General features: G+C 37.5%; 1 protein-coding gene across 2 annotated transcripts in view; it reads right to left on the minus strand.

The window, feature by feature from the left end:
- fto (FTO alpha-ketoglutarate dependent dioxygenase) overlaps nt 1–12650 on the minus strand; it is a gene marked incomplete at both ends in the record, with an annotated part of 136342 nt that overhangs the window by 110939 nt on the left and 12753 nt on the right. The gene's annotated exons all lie outside the window — the stretch shown is intronic.

Below are 12650 nucleotides of genomic sequence, written 5' to 3' on the forward strand. Positions count from 1 at the left end.
CTATTTCTTCACTGCAGGTGCAAGAGAAACGGCTTTCTCTCACCCCGTTCAGGTGGGACGGTGGGGGGTGTTACATCAGTGACCCCGCTCCGGCCTCCGTGCCAGAGACCCCCGTCAAGCAGCTCGGCAGAACGGTCACGCTGTTCCCTTAAGAACGTAGACACACAGCCGAGACGTTAACGGAGAAAGAGGGCCATATATATGCCCTATATTCCCTGACATTTACGAAGACTGAGTTTCACATTTCAGCCATGTTAATAATGGCAGTGTTTTCACATGGGAAGGGCTTTTTGTGAGTGCGCAGAACGGCAAGACTTCGCCCAAATGGGTCTTGACTTTTAGAGTAAAATAAAATGTCCTGTTAATAACATTAAAGTAACAGCATTAAAAAGGTTACGTCCTGATTTGAGAAAGGACATGGGTGCACGTGCGAGAGTGTGCGGATGTGTTCATGAGTGGAAATAGGACTGTATAACCGTTAAAGTTACTGCAAGGTTTTGCAATAACGGAACAAGGAGACTCTTGAGAAAAAGACGCTCTGGAGGGTTTGATGCAGCCCAGTCTAGACACGATTCTTACGGTTATTTCTGCTAAACAAAAACAATAAAAAGACAAAAGACAGACAGACTGTCAAATAGAAATCTACAAAACAAAATAACATGCACTATGCATGGACAGTCTTGACTTAAAGGCCTAAGAGAGATAGAGAGAAGGGAAGAATAAGGTGAAGGAAAAGGGTGAGAATGAGACAAAGTGGATGCATAAAAGGAAGAGAAGAAGAGAGATAAACTGACAACTTGACACATACTCATTGTTGGTGTCAAAATGTATCTCATGACAGAAGCGATGGGTATTAAAAAGAAAGGGCCAGTGGATGTGTGTGTTTGTGTTTGTATTTTTTCCCACAAGTGGCAATGCTTGGCTGCTCTGATGTGCAAACACAATGCCACACAATGCCACACACACACACACACACACACACACACACACACAGCTGGTCTGGGCAGCAAAGTTTCTGGGTTTGTCTTGAGGAGCAGTGGGCTGTCACGCAGATGTCAAATACATCAAGCTGCTCACAAATTCCAAAGAAATAAAGAGACAGACCCATTCTACTCCACAGATGAGCCTAAGCGAATGCTCTTTTCCCTCACACACATGACATACACACACATAAACAAATGAAGGGGAAAAAAACGTGCATTCACACACACACAAACAATAACTCAAACCAAATTAACCAGACCAGCTCTCCTCTTAGATCAGACACAGGTAGACAGTCAAACATAGAACTAAAAGGAAAAATTTAGGTTGGGTTTAAGTAGAAAAAAAAAAAATTGTCCTTTTGAGTAAACTTAATGTGTATTCTTGTGGAACTGGCTGAGTAAACCTCAAGGAGAAACAGCTACCTTTAAATGTATGAGATATACATGAGAGTAGAAAAAACAACAACATTCACAATGTAAAATAATGAAAAATATATATAAATACAACTACGTTGCTTAAAAATATATAGGCTATGGTGCTGCCAGTTTAAATATTGGCAGATCAAGTACAAATCAGAGAAACTAGCAAGCAGAAAAGGAATCTTAGATATTTTATTACAAGTAAATAATATACAAAAATGATAAAATAAAAATAAAATAGCACAACAGTTATCATGGGGTGTACAAATTTTTCCCAGCACTGAAGATTCTTGAAAAGTTGTCAAAAAAGCTTGGAAGAATGGGTTAAAAAGTAAATTCTTGTAAATAAAAATGGTTAATTGATGTAAAAAAAAAAAAAAAAAATTATATATATATATATATATATATATATATATATATATATATATATATATATATATATATATATATATAGTAAAAAAATGTAAATTAATATTTTTTGTAATAAACATGAAATGTGCTACTAAAAATATTTGTATAGTGCGGCTAGTGAAAATATTGGTAGCACAAGTACAAATCTGAGCGACTGAAAAGCAAAAAAAAAAAAATCCTTACAGTACAGTGTGTTTGCCAACACATCTGAGAGTTTCATTGTATGCATGTGTGTCTGGAGGTATTGAGATCCATGTGTATAATAGAGCGCCATGTTTGGCGAGTACACGGTTGGAGCTTGTGTGTCACCAGTTACTGAGCTCCTCTTCTCCTGCTGAATCAAACACTCCGACAGCTAACCTGTACAACATCAAACCCAAACATGGCGGCGGACACACACATCAAACACACTTCCTCCACGTCTCCTATTTGTCAGGGAGTTGCGGAATGTATTCTGTGGGTGACGGAGGTACAAGCGGACAGAAGCAAGAGGAAAAGCAGGGGATGTCCTCCTTAAAGGGAAGGGAATGAGAAAACGGACACACCTGAGTAAACAGAGCCGTTTACCTCATGCTGAAGGCTTGTGTGTGACTGCATCGAACTTGCCTGCGAGAACACACCACATAGGTGCCATGACACACGCCCGTGGGCCCGACTCAAACAGACTCACAGCCGTACGAAAGTGGAAATGTAGTCAGAGTGTCACGATCTCTAAGTAACAGGAAAGAGTTTCCATCATGTTACAAAGATGTGAACACCGCAGAGGAGGTTTAGCTGACAGCCAGATGATCCATGTGGCAAACTCACGGTTAGCTCAGCTCAAACAGGACGGTCCTATGGAAACAGGCACCACATTATTGACCATTTAGATTTGGCCGACTAGAGTGAGGCCGAATGAAAAGTCTGGAAACAGTTCCATTGTTCCAAAGTCAGTGGGTTTTTGGTTAAACACCCAAAATAAGGTCTATTGTTACCACAAGCTCAAGATATATTTACACTTAATTCCATGCCTGACACCACAAAAGGGCTAAAGGGGGTATTCCCCTCCTCAGATCTGATTTGTGTCCCCCCGGTATCAATTTTTCCTAGGTATAGGTAACCATAAAGTTTACTCTTTTCTTCTCCCAGTTCACCGACCCCTTACTTGTATGTGTTTTTGGGAGAAGTAGATACATTTACGTGATGTAAATCAAACAGATCCAATTCTCAGAATTGTGGAGCACACTAACATGCTGGCACCTATCCCGAGTCAACTAACATGATCACTGTAAAGGTGGTTAAATGACAAAACACATTCACTTACACAATTGACAATCTATAGTGTAGATATAGTTAACAAGTTTGTGAATATTTTGAATAAAAAAGGAAAAACTAAATAAAAGCAATACATGTCATACAGCGCTATTGTGGCTGTGGTTCTGCGCCTCTGCGCCATCTGGGAGTACATGATGGCCCCCTCAAGAATTATGAATGCCTTCTATGTGTCTTGAAAAAGGCGGTTGCTAGCAAATGGCTAAATAGGACTACTGAGGTTGTCAGAGACATTTAACATCATTACACAGAACAGGAAAAAGCACTCTTACCGCTATTACAGCCTCTTTGTGCTTATACCTGCGCTGTTGCAAACTATTCTAACTCAGAGTTTCCAGCGTGTAGATTTTAAATAATGATTGAAAGAGTTGTCAGAAGCTTAGTGGTGACGTTGAAGTTGTGCGTGTTGTAGTTCACTAATAGCCTACATAGCTTTTAACTTCTGGCGATTGTATTTAGGCTTCAAACGTTCAATATGGATGAACAAAAGCTTTTGTTGATCACAGAGCCTATTTTCTGCAATAATCCAAAAGCCTATAGAAAAATCCTGTTTTTTCAAAGGAACCAGTGTAATGCTAACTTCTGGGTTTGCCTACAAAATGACACCCTGCAGTTCTTCTGTTGTTATTAGTTTAGTTATAAACAGGACATTACATTTCCTGAAGAACAACTGAGTGGTGCTTAAATGTGAAAAAGTTGTCGGAACAAAGGTTTGTGGGTGGTTGCCAGGGCATTACTATGTGTTTTCTAGGGTGTTCTGGGCTGTTATAATCACGCAAGTATGCAAATGCAGGCGCGAAGGCTTTGCCAATGGAGGTAATAATAATAATAAACCTGAGAGTAAGCAAATACTACTTTGTTACCACAAAGAGAAGACTGACAGTAAACAAACAAAGACGATTACCATAATCCCTGCTGGAGCACCCCTAATGGCAGTTGCTGAGAATGCAACATGTACTTGCTATGAATAAACACATTTTGTAACAATGCACAAAAATGAAATTTGCACAGTAGAAGTATTTGCATTGCTTTCACATAATTCTCGGGCAGAGTACAAACTGTACAGTTTAATAGTAATAGTTTTTTAAAAAATCTCTAACCCCAAGTATGAGCATTAGTTATAGCACCACTAATTACTTTAAGAAGAATTTCTGACATTTTTGGTTAATATATAACTAAATATATAATATAATTGTATATTTATTTTAAGTTAATAATAAATAAATAAGAATCTTTTTCTTTTTTGAGGGACAAAGTTGCTGAAAATATCTCTAAAAGAAGAGTTGGTAACACTATAGTTCAGGGTCCAATTCTCACTATTAACTAGTTGCTTATTAGCATGAATTTTAGGATATTGCCTGTTTATTACTTATAAAGCACATATTAATGCCTTATTCTGCATGACCTTGTTCTCCATTCCTAAATCCCCAATACCTAAATTGAACAACTACCTTACTAACTATTAATAAGCAGTAACAAGGAGTTTACTGAGGCAAAAGTCGTAGTATCTCAATCTAAAGTGTAGAGACTGAAGACTGAAGAGTTTGTTTTGTATTATTCCAACTTTAAACAGACAAAAAAAAAAAATTAAAGTAGTCACGCCACGGCTCCAAAAATATAGAAATCTAATGACAGACTGACAGTGATTAGTTATTCCAACTTTGCAATTTTACAGTAACATTTTAGTTATTTTGTCCCAAAAAATTATAGCTAGGTTAGAAACCGACAGAGTTTAAAACTACTAATGTGTCAACTAAGACATGGATCATCTATTAGCTTTAAACACAGTACACATATTACACCTGCTTAAAACACACACCCAAGCAACTCACACACTCTCACACATCAGAAGCTTTAATGTCACACGACACTTTGCATGTCTTTTCCAGTTACTCTCATTCACTCTCTCTGGTAAGGTCTTTAGCAGGTGTAAGCCTGTGACTGAAGCCCAGGTTCTCGAATCAATCACTTGAAAGTATTTAAAAATGCACACAGGAGAGTTGCTCCGCTGCCTGCCTGACGCACAACACACAGCCCTTGAGCTTAAGTGCTTTTCAGGGTGTGTGTGTGTGTGTGTGTGTGTGTGTGTCGACATCTATTTCACACCCGTCCTCATCCAAAAGCAGAAAAAGATGTTTCTGTAACCGATCACGTCACAAGCTGCCAGGACAGGAGAAAGAGGAGCGAAGAGAGGTGAAAGGTCAGACGCACTGATGGAGCTACACTCACACAAGCAGAAAAACACACAGGCGCTGGGTTAGTCTATGGCACACTAGTCACTGTGTTAGTTAGCAAACATCAATGTTAGGATTATGTTGATGGAAAGGAGAGTTTAGCATTAACCTGCAGATTAGACTACACACGTTTCTGTTTCACAAAGTTTGTACTGATTCAAGTGAAACTCTATACACTACCGTTAAAATTTGTATTAAAGAAATTGATACTTTTATTCATCAAGGATACATTAAATTGATCAAAACTGGGAGTAAAAGACACTTTTAATGTTACAAAAGTTTTCTAATTCAAAAAAGGCTGTTCTTTTGAACTTTATTCATTAAAGTATAATTAAAAATGTATCAAGTTTAAAAAAAATTAAGCCGCACGATGGTTTTCAACATTGAGCAATTTTTGTTCAGCAGCAAATCAGCACATTAGAATGATTTCTGGAGGATCACGTAACACTGAAGACTTGAGTAATAATGCTGAAAATTTGACATCACAGGAATAAATTACAATAAGATGTTTCACAATATTAATATTTTTACTATATTTTTAATCAAATAAATAGTAGTGTACACAGTACAAAGAGCTCAAAATGAGTGGAACGGATGGAGGATGTTATGTTATGTTATGTTATATTATGTTATGTTATGTTATGTTAAAAAAAGTGTCATACAATAACGTATTTTTAGACATGGATCTTGCAATATAACAATAACAGTGAACTCTCGCATTTCACAATACCAAAAAACGAATCGGCTATTGAGTAAATATTTGAACCATTTATTTCTAATTAATTTGCATTAATAGTTAGCTTTTCAACAATAAATTGTAGATTCAGAGTATTTTTTAAATACATAAACACTGCTTCAAAAAAAAAAAAAAAGATAAATAAAAAATAAACGCTACATTTACACCATGACATTTTTAAATCCAGCCTTCTCTATATGGGACAGTACCATGGTAATTTTTATTATGTATTATTTTAGTATCATGCGAATACCATGCGAATAAGGCAATTAATGAGCACTATGCTATGACTACTGCACTGTGGTTGTTGGTATCGGCTGAAGATGATTAAGATATTTAAGAGTGGTTTAACTCAGTCTGTCCTTCGTCCTGGTGAGCAGTCAAGCACATCAGTTACCCATCAACCCTCATTTCTATGTCTCAATATCTCCCTTTCCTTCTCCTCTTCCCTTCACCTGTTCAAGCTTCCAGTTTGTCTTTTTTAATTCTTTTGCTATCCCCCTTCTTGCATTCCTCCTACAAAATCAATATCCTGCTGTAAAGTGCAGTGAGCCCCAGGGAGGAGGCTGCTGATGTGGAGGGCAGTGGAAGTGGTGCGTCCTCCTGGGCTCTCCAGCGGACATGGAGTCAAGGACAGTGTCCGGCCTAGACCTGCCACCCCTTTCTCACCCACTCTCTCTCTTTCCTCTGCAGGAAGGATCAATAAGCGGGTGAGGCGTTAAATTTCTGCTAGCGGGAGCGTCACGCTTGTTTGGCCCAGCTGAGTGATGGAGCATGCTTGCCCCGCTCGGAGCGTTTCAAGCTGAAAAGAACAGGAGCTGGGATCTTCCTACAATAAACAACTCAATAACATTTTGGCACACTGGTGTATGATGTTTTAAAAGCGTTCCTGTCAACCTGAGCTAAAGAATGTGTTTCTGTGTGAGGGACTGTGCTGTAGACTCACATCTGAAAATCCCAGCATGACACGCTGATTACTCTGTTCTTGGAAGTTCAAACAATAAATCAGATAATTTTACCACTGCTGTCAGCTGTTCCCTGGCACTGTGAATCAAGACATGGGTATCGCTTTGGTAGCCTATTATACAGCACAAACAGAGCCGTGTACATGTTCAGACTGTTTCATTGTTTAATTTTAAAGTGTAATTTATTCCTATCCTGTGATGGCAAAGCTGAATTTTCAGCATCATTACTCCAGTGTCACATGACTATAATTTTGTTTCTAGCCCTTACTGTTCAAAAAGTTATTATCATAAACGTAGGTAAAACTTTGGACTGTTGGTGGAGCTAGAGGGACTGAGTTAGAGATTACAAAATTGATGTGGTTAATGTTCAGACTGTCCTCTATCTGTGTGCCAAATTACATAAATTTCCCACAAGCGGTTCTATGGGGTGCCATAGACTCAAGAGCGGAAGAAGAAGCAGAAGACTAACGATTACGTATCTTCGGTGCTTGGCCACTAAATAGAAATCTTTCTAACATTACACATGGTTTCCTGTATAATCAACATCATAATCTGAGACAGAATTAATTTCATGTGTAAGCAAATTGTCATTTAAATATACCCAAATTAAGAGTTTGTGAATCAGAACTGAATCGAAGGAAATGGAAATGTGTATAATCGATACCTAAACGTGCAAGTTCATATTCCACAGTCTATAGCCCAGGCCGCTCTCTGCTCTTTCCCAGAGCTGGACTCCTCTCACGTTTTGATGATTTCTAAACGGATTCTGGGAGGACGACTTGTCTGAACAGCATTAGCCAAATCCAAGAGACATGGCAGGAGGAATCTGCCTTTTTTAACTCGTCAGGATGAAATCTTGTTGCTTTATTTACTTCTCCTTCAGTCAGGGTGAACAAAGAGAATATTCTACCAGGGACTGAATAACTTAATCCTCTTTCCTCCCTCCGGCAGAAACTCGGGCAGTGACAGACAGATTAACACAGATGATGTTTGCAAACCCACCCATTTGAAAATGTAATTGCTGGTGGCATATTGAACAGTCTGCTTAAGCACTTAAGTTCATATGAGACCAGTGAAACAGAAGTGACACTAACACGATCCAGTTTGTGTGTGTGGGAGAGAGCATGTGGGGTGTGTTTTGAGGCGGCACGCTCACCAGCGATCTGGAACACCGTTACTGTCATGTGCCCAATGTACTGTGCCACTAAGAATTAGAGCCAATCAGAAGGGTTAACAGGGCGGAGCGGGGCGGGTCATGCTCCTGGGCTCTTTACAGCATCACAGATGCAAGAGAAGCCATCATAGAGCAGCATCACCCTACAAAAAAAATGAAACTTTAACATCTGCTGAGAGAGGGGGAAGTAAAAACAGATACATTCATGATGTCCAGCTGCCACCTAGTGACAAATCTCTGGCCCTATAGTGAGTGTATCACAGCAGGAACGGCTGCAGACGCCCATGTCTCCATTAAAGGGATAGTTCACCCCAAAATGAATATTCTGTTATCATTTACTCACTCCTCAAGTTGATCCAAACCTATATGAGTTTCTTTTTTCTGTTGGACTCAAAAAAAAAAAAGTATTATAAAGAATATTGGTAATCAAACTGTTGAAGACACCCATTGACTTCCATAGTAGAAAAAAAAAATACTATGGAAGTCTATGGTAAGTCCATCAACTATCTGGTTACCAATATTCTTCAAAATATCTTGAAATAAATTCATACAGGTTTGGAACAACTTGAGGGTGAGTAAATGATGACAGAATTTTCATTTTGGGGTGAACTATCCCTTTAACACTGCCTCTTATAGTACACAGATATGCTTGTTTAATTTTTTAACCATTTAAGGTCTCAGGTAATCCAATCTCATATGGTCAGCCAAGAGATTGCTGTTAATACATTCAAAAATCAACAACATTTAACATTTTAAAATTATCCATTTTCTAAATGCATGTTATTGATCCTATTGTGATGATTCATCCATGCATACTTTATTTATTTATTTATTGACTTTGTAATTTTTTAAAGCAAAATGTCATAACTCAATCTTCCAGTGAAACGACAGACATCTCTCTGGTGACAGACTTCAATCATTTAGTCCACTTAAACCCCAGCCCTTTCTCAACAACTGATGGAAAGAATCAAGTGCCGTCCTACTTTTTTAAAAATATAATACATTCACTCGGATGTACATCACAATATGGAAGAAACAATCTGACGCTACTTACCTTACATCTCGACTTTAAGTAATAAATCATAAATGAGAAATAATAATACTGGTAGGCCTACATTCAAAATGTGGAAATCTACACTTACCTACAATACAGCCAATAACACGATTTAAAGTTTGAGCTCTTTGAATTCAGCCCAAATCTGTAATCTGTAACATTTAGATAATTTATTAGTCAAATCTGACTTAACCAAACTTGAATTTACAAACAAAGCAGAACAAAACTTTTTCAAATCAGTAACAACTAATGAAGCGATGCTGCTAATCATGAAATAAGTGACAAATTGTAAATAAACCTCAACATGCATATGTGTCCTGTAGTCACATGTGGTCAAATCTACTACATAGCTAGTTCACAAGAAATGCTATCAGACTGCAGGCAAAAGTAGCCCAAATACAAAAAAAAAAAAGTTTTTTGCTCATATGCGACTCAGATCTGTTTTTTGGGGTTTTTTTGCAGTGTGAACAGTACAAACCTCCAATCATTTAGTCCACTTAAAAATCAGCCCTTCCTTACAATCGACTGCATGCTCGCATTCAGATATGCCTCTATCCACTCAACAACTGATGAAAAAATACCAAGTGTCGCCCTACTTTTTTCTTTTTACAAATAAAACTATTTGATAGAAACTTTGCATCCTCGTCTGCATCCTCTTTATCAGGTCAGGTCAGTTCAGTACTGTGACCAGTTCACACTCGAATTCGATACTGGCCAGTGGCCACATAAAAAAAAAAAGAAAAAAAAAAAGAAAAAAGACACACAACGAAATAAGATCTGAGCAATAAATCAGAATCGAACGCTAAGACTTGCAGTTTGAACATAGCCTTTTTACGCCTGAATTTAGTACTGTCCACTTGTGACTGGATCCCTTAAATCAAATGGTAAAACTATGGCCTTAGATGAACTCGTCATGTTTTATCTAAAAAAAGAAAAGAAAAAGGCACACTGTCCGAGGGCTACAAGTGTCTCGGCATCTCCTTTGCTTTGTGAGTCAGAGATCAGACATAAGTCCCATATATGAGGCAGCAGAGAGATGAGGAAATGATTAGCCTCTCTCTCCAACTGTCTCCTGTTCCCCATGATGAAGATGGAAGTGAAGCTAAGAGCGCTGTCACCCTCCTCTGGTTAACACACACAGACCGAGGGGATAAATCATGGCTGTAGAGTCGGGATGAACCATGTGTCAGCATGGGTCAGCCACACATTACACTCTCTTCAAAAAATATTAATCTTCAGTGTGTATTCAGCGGCTAGAAATAATTACTCCTACTGACCTGCGTAACACCACATGACCAGTGGTCAAACCAGCTCAGGCGGAGGAGTCATCTGGGTGGAGAGAGGTGGGAGTGAATTATAAGACCCGTGGAGAGCAAAGGATGTGCCACTCAAACACACACATTGTTTTTGTGTGCGTGTCTAATACATATATACATACATACAGTACTGTGCAAAAGTCTTAGGCATGTTAATGTCTCACTGTAGATTACTGTTCTTGTTATGTTGGAGCCACTGATGCACGTTACTAGAGAACCCGCACTCATTTCACATACTCAGTGATTTGATTCTTAATTGTGTATCTCACAGTAAAATTTAAATGTGAATTTTTAATGAATTTGTTGCTAAAGTTTAGGTAAATGTTTATTTGTCCATCTGACAGTAAAATTAAAATGTGAATTTACGTGTAACTAATGTTCAGGTTTAATTGTCCATCTGGTTAATAAAACAAAAATGTATGACTGCAAATACATTAAAATAATTTACAACAACTGCAAACATCTAATGAATTGTGATTTTTAATTGCAACATGTTTATTATGATGTATAAATCTAAATTTTAGCAATGAAAAGTAATTTACAGACATTGATGCATGTGCAACAACAATAATGTGCATAGTTCTGATCTATATAGCCTATTAATTTGCATTTAGCAGTTTATCTGCAAGAATTTTAATATTCATGCATCCTTACTAAACCATGAGATTCTGTTGTTTTCGCAGTATTATTACTTTATTCTTAACAGTTTCTTACTGTATTAGCTGTGTATAGTACTGTATATGGCTGTATAATCTTACGGTAGATTCAATGCATTCAGGGAAAATATTAGCCTACTGTAAATTTAAATACAGTACTAAATGACCACGAAAAACAACCACACAACGGGTCTGTGACTGACAGTTAGTTTCATCATGAAGATTGAAGCCCACAGGAGTATGGTAGGTTAACTTTTATTTCTAGATCTTTTAATCATTTTAAATGTTTAATTCTGATGTTATTTGCTAGATATAAAGCTACATTTTAGTTAATACGTTTCCATAATAAAAATTTCAGAGTTAAAGCTGTGCTAACTGGCCTTTTCCTCCTGCATCGTTGTGAAGATGAAAGGCCTAGGAGTATGTTAAATTGGAAGGTATACCTTAAAACACATGTACAACCGTCTTGTACATATATTATTCTAATGTCATTTGCTCAATTTCCCAGTAAAGCTGTGCTAACTAGTATTTTCCTCCTGCAGCGACGCTGGCAGACCGGCCGGTCCACCCTGAGTCGTCGCGAAAAAGACCCTTTTCTTTACAGCATGTGGTTTTAAACGTTTTCAGACAATATTAATTCACTTGTTGTTGTTGTATACTACTAATAATTAAGTATTTTAACTCTTTTATTGTTAGATTTCTATTATATTTCCAACATTTATTTTCCACTGACACAGTGTGTTACTGTGATTGTACTGGTATGGCTATAAATTATATTTTGTTCATTGATGAAATTATGGTTAATATGCTAGTAAATCTGTATATTTGATTGAAGTTCAGCTATGAAATGTAAAAGATGAAACATGAATAAAGCTGTTGATGTGAAGCAAAAACAGTATGCATAAAACTAATGTTATTAGTTTTACAGTAATTTTACAAAATACAAAAGCTTGCTGGCTATTTGTTTCCAGCCAGTTATTGTTGATTTTACATTTAAAAAAATTAAAGTGTACTGAACCTCACAGCAATATGAATCCGTCTTTTTGTACATTAGTGCCTGGATAATATAACACTGAATATAGTTTTATAAATGTACATTAATATAAAAATAAACAAAAAAATGCTATATTTACAAATCTTAATAACTGTGGGAACACATCATCACAGTCTGTGAAAAGAGTCCATTGAAGTGATGTCAGGATGTGATGTCACTGTCACAAAAGCAGGTATGGCTTGACATAAGTATTTTCCTCTCTGAGCTGACAGGCCAGGTGCACGTTTAATTAGCACAAGGGAAACCAACACACACACACACACACACACACACACACACACACACACACACACAGCAGGCTAATCAGGTGTCACTGCACTTGTGTTTGATTAACAC

This window comes from Abramis brama (genome assembly GCF_963993115.1).
Source record: "Abramis brama genome assembly, chromosome: 3".
Lineage (NCBI taxonomy): Eukaryota > Metazoa > Chordata > Actinopteri > Cypriniformes > Leuciscidae > Abramis > Abramis brama.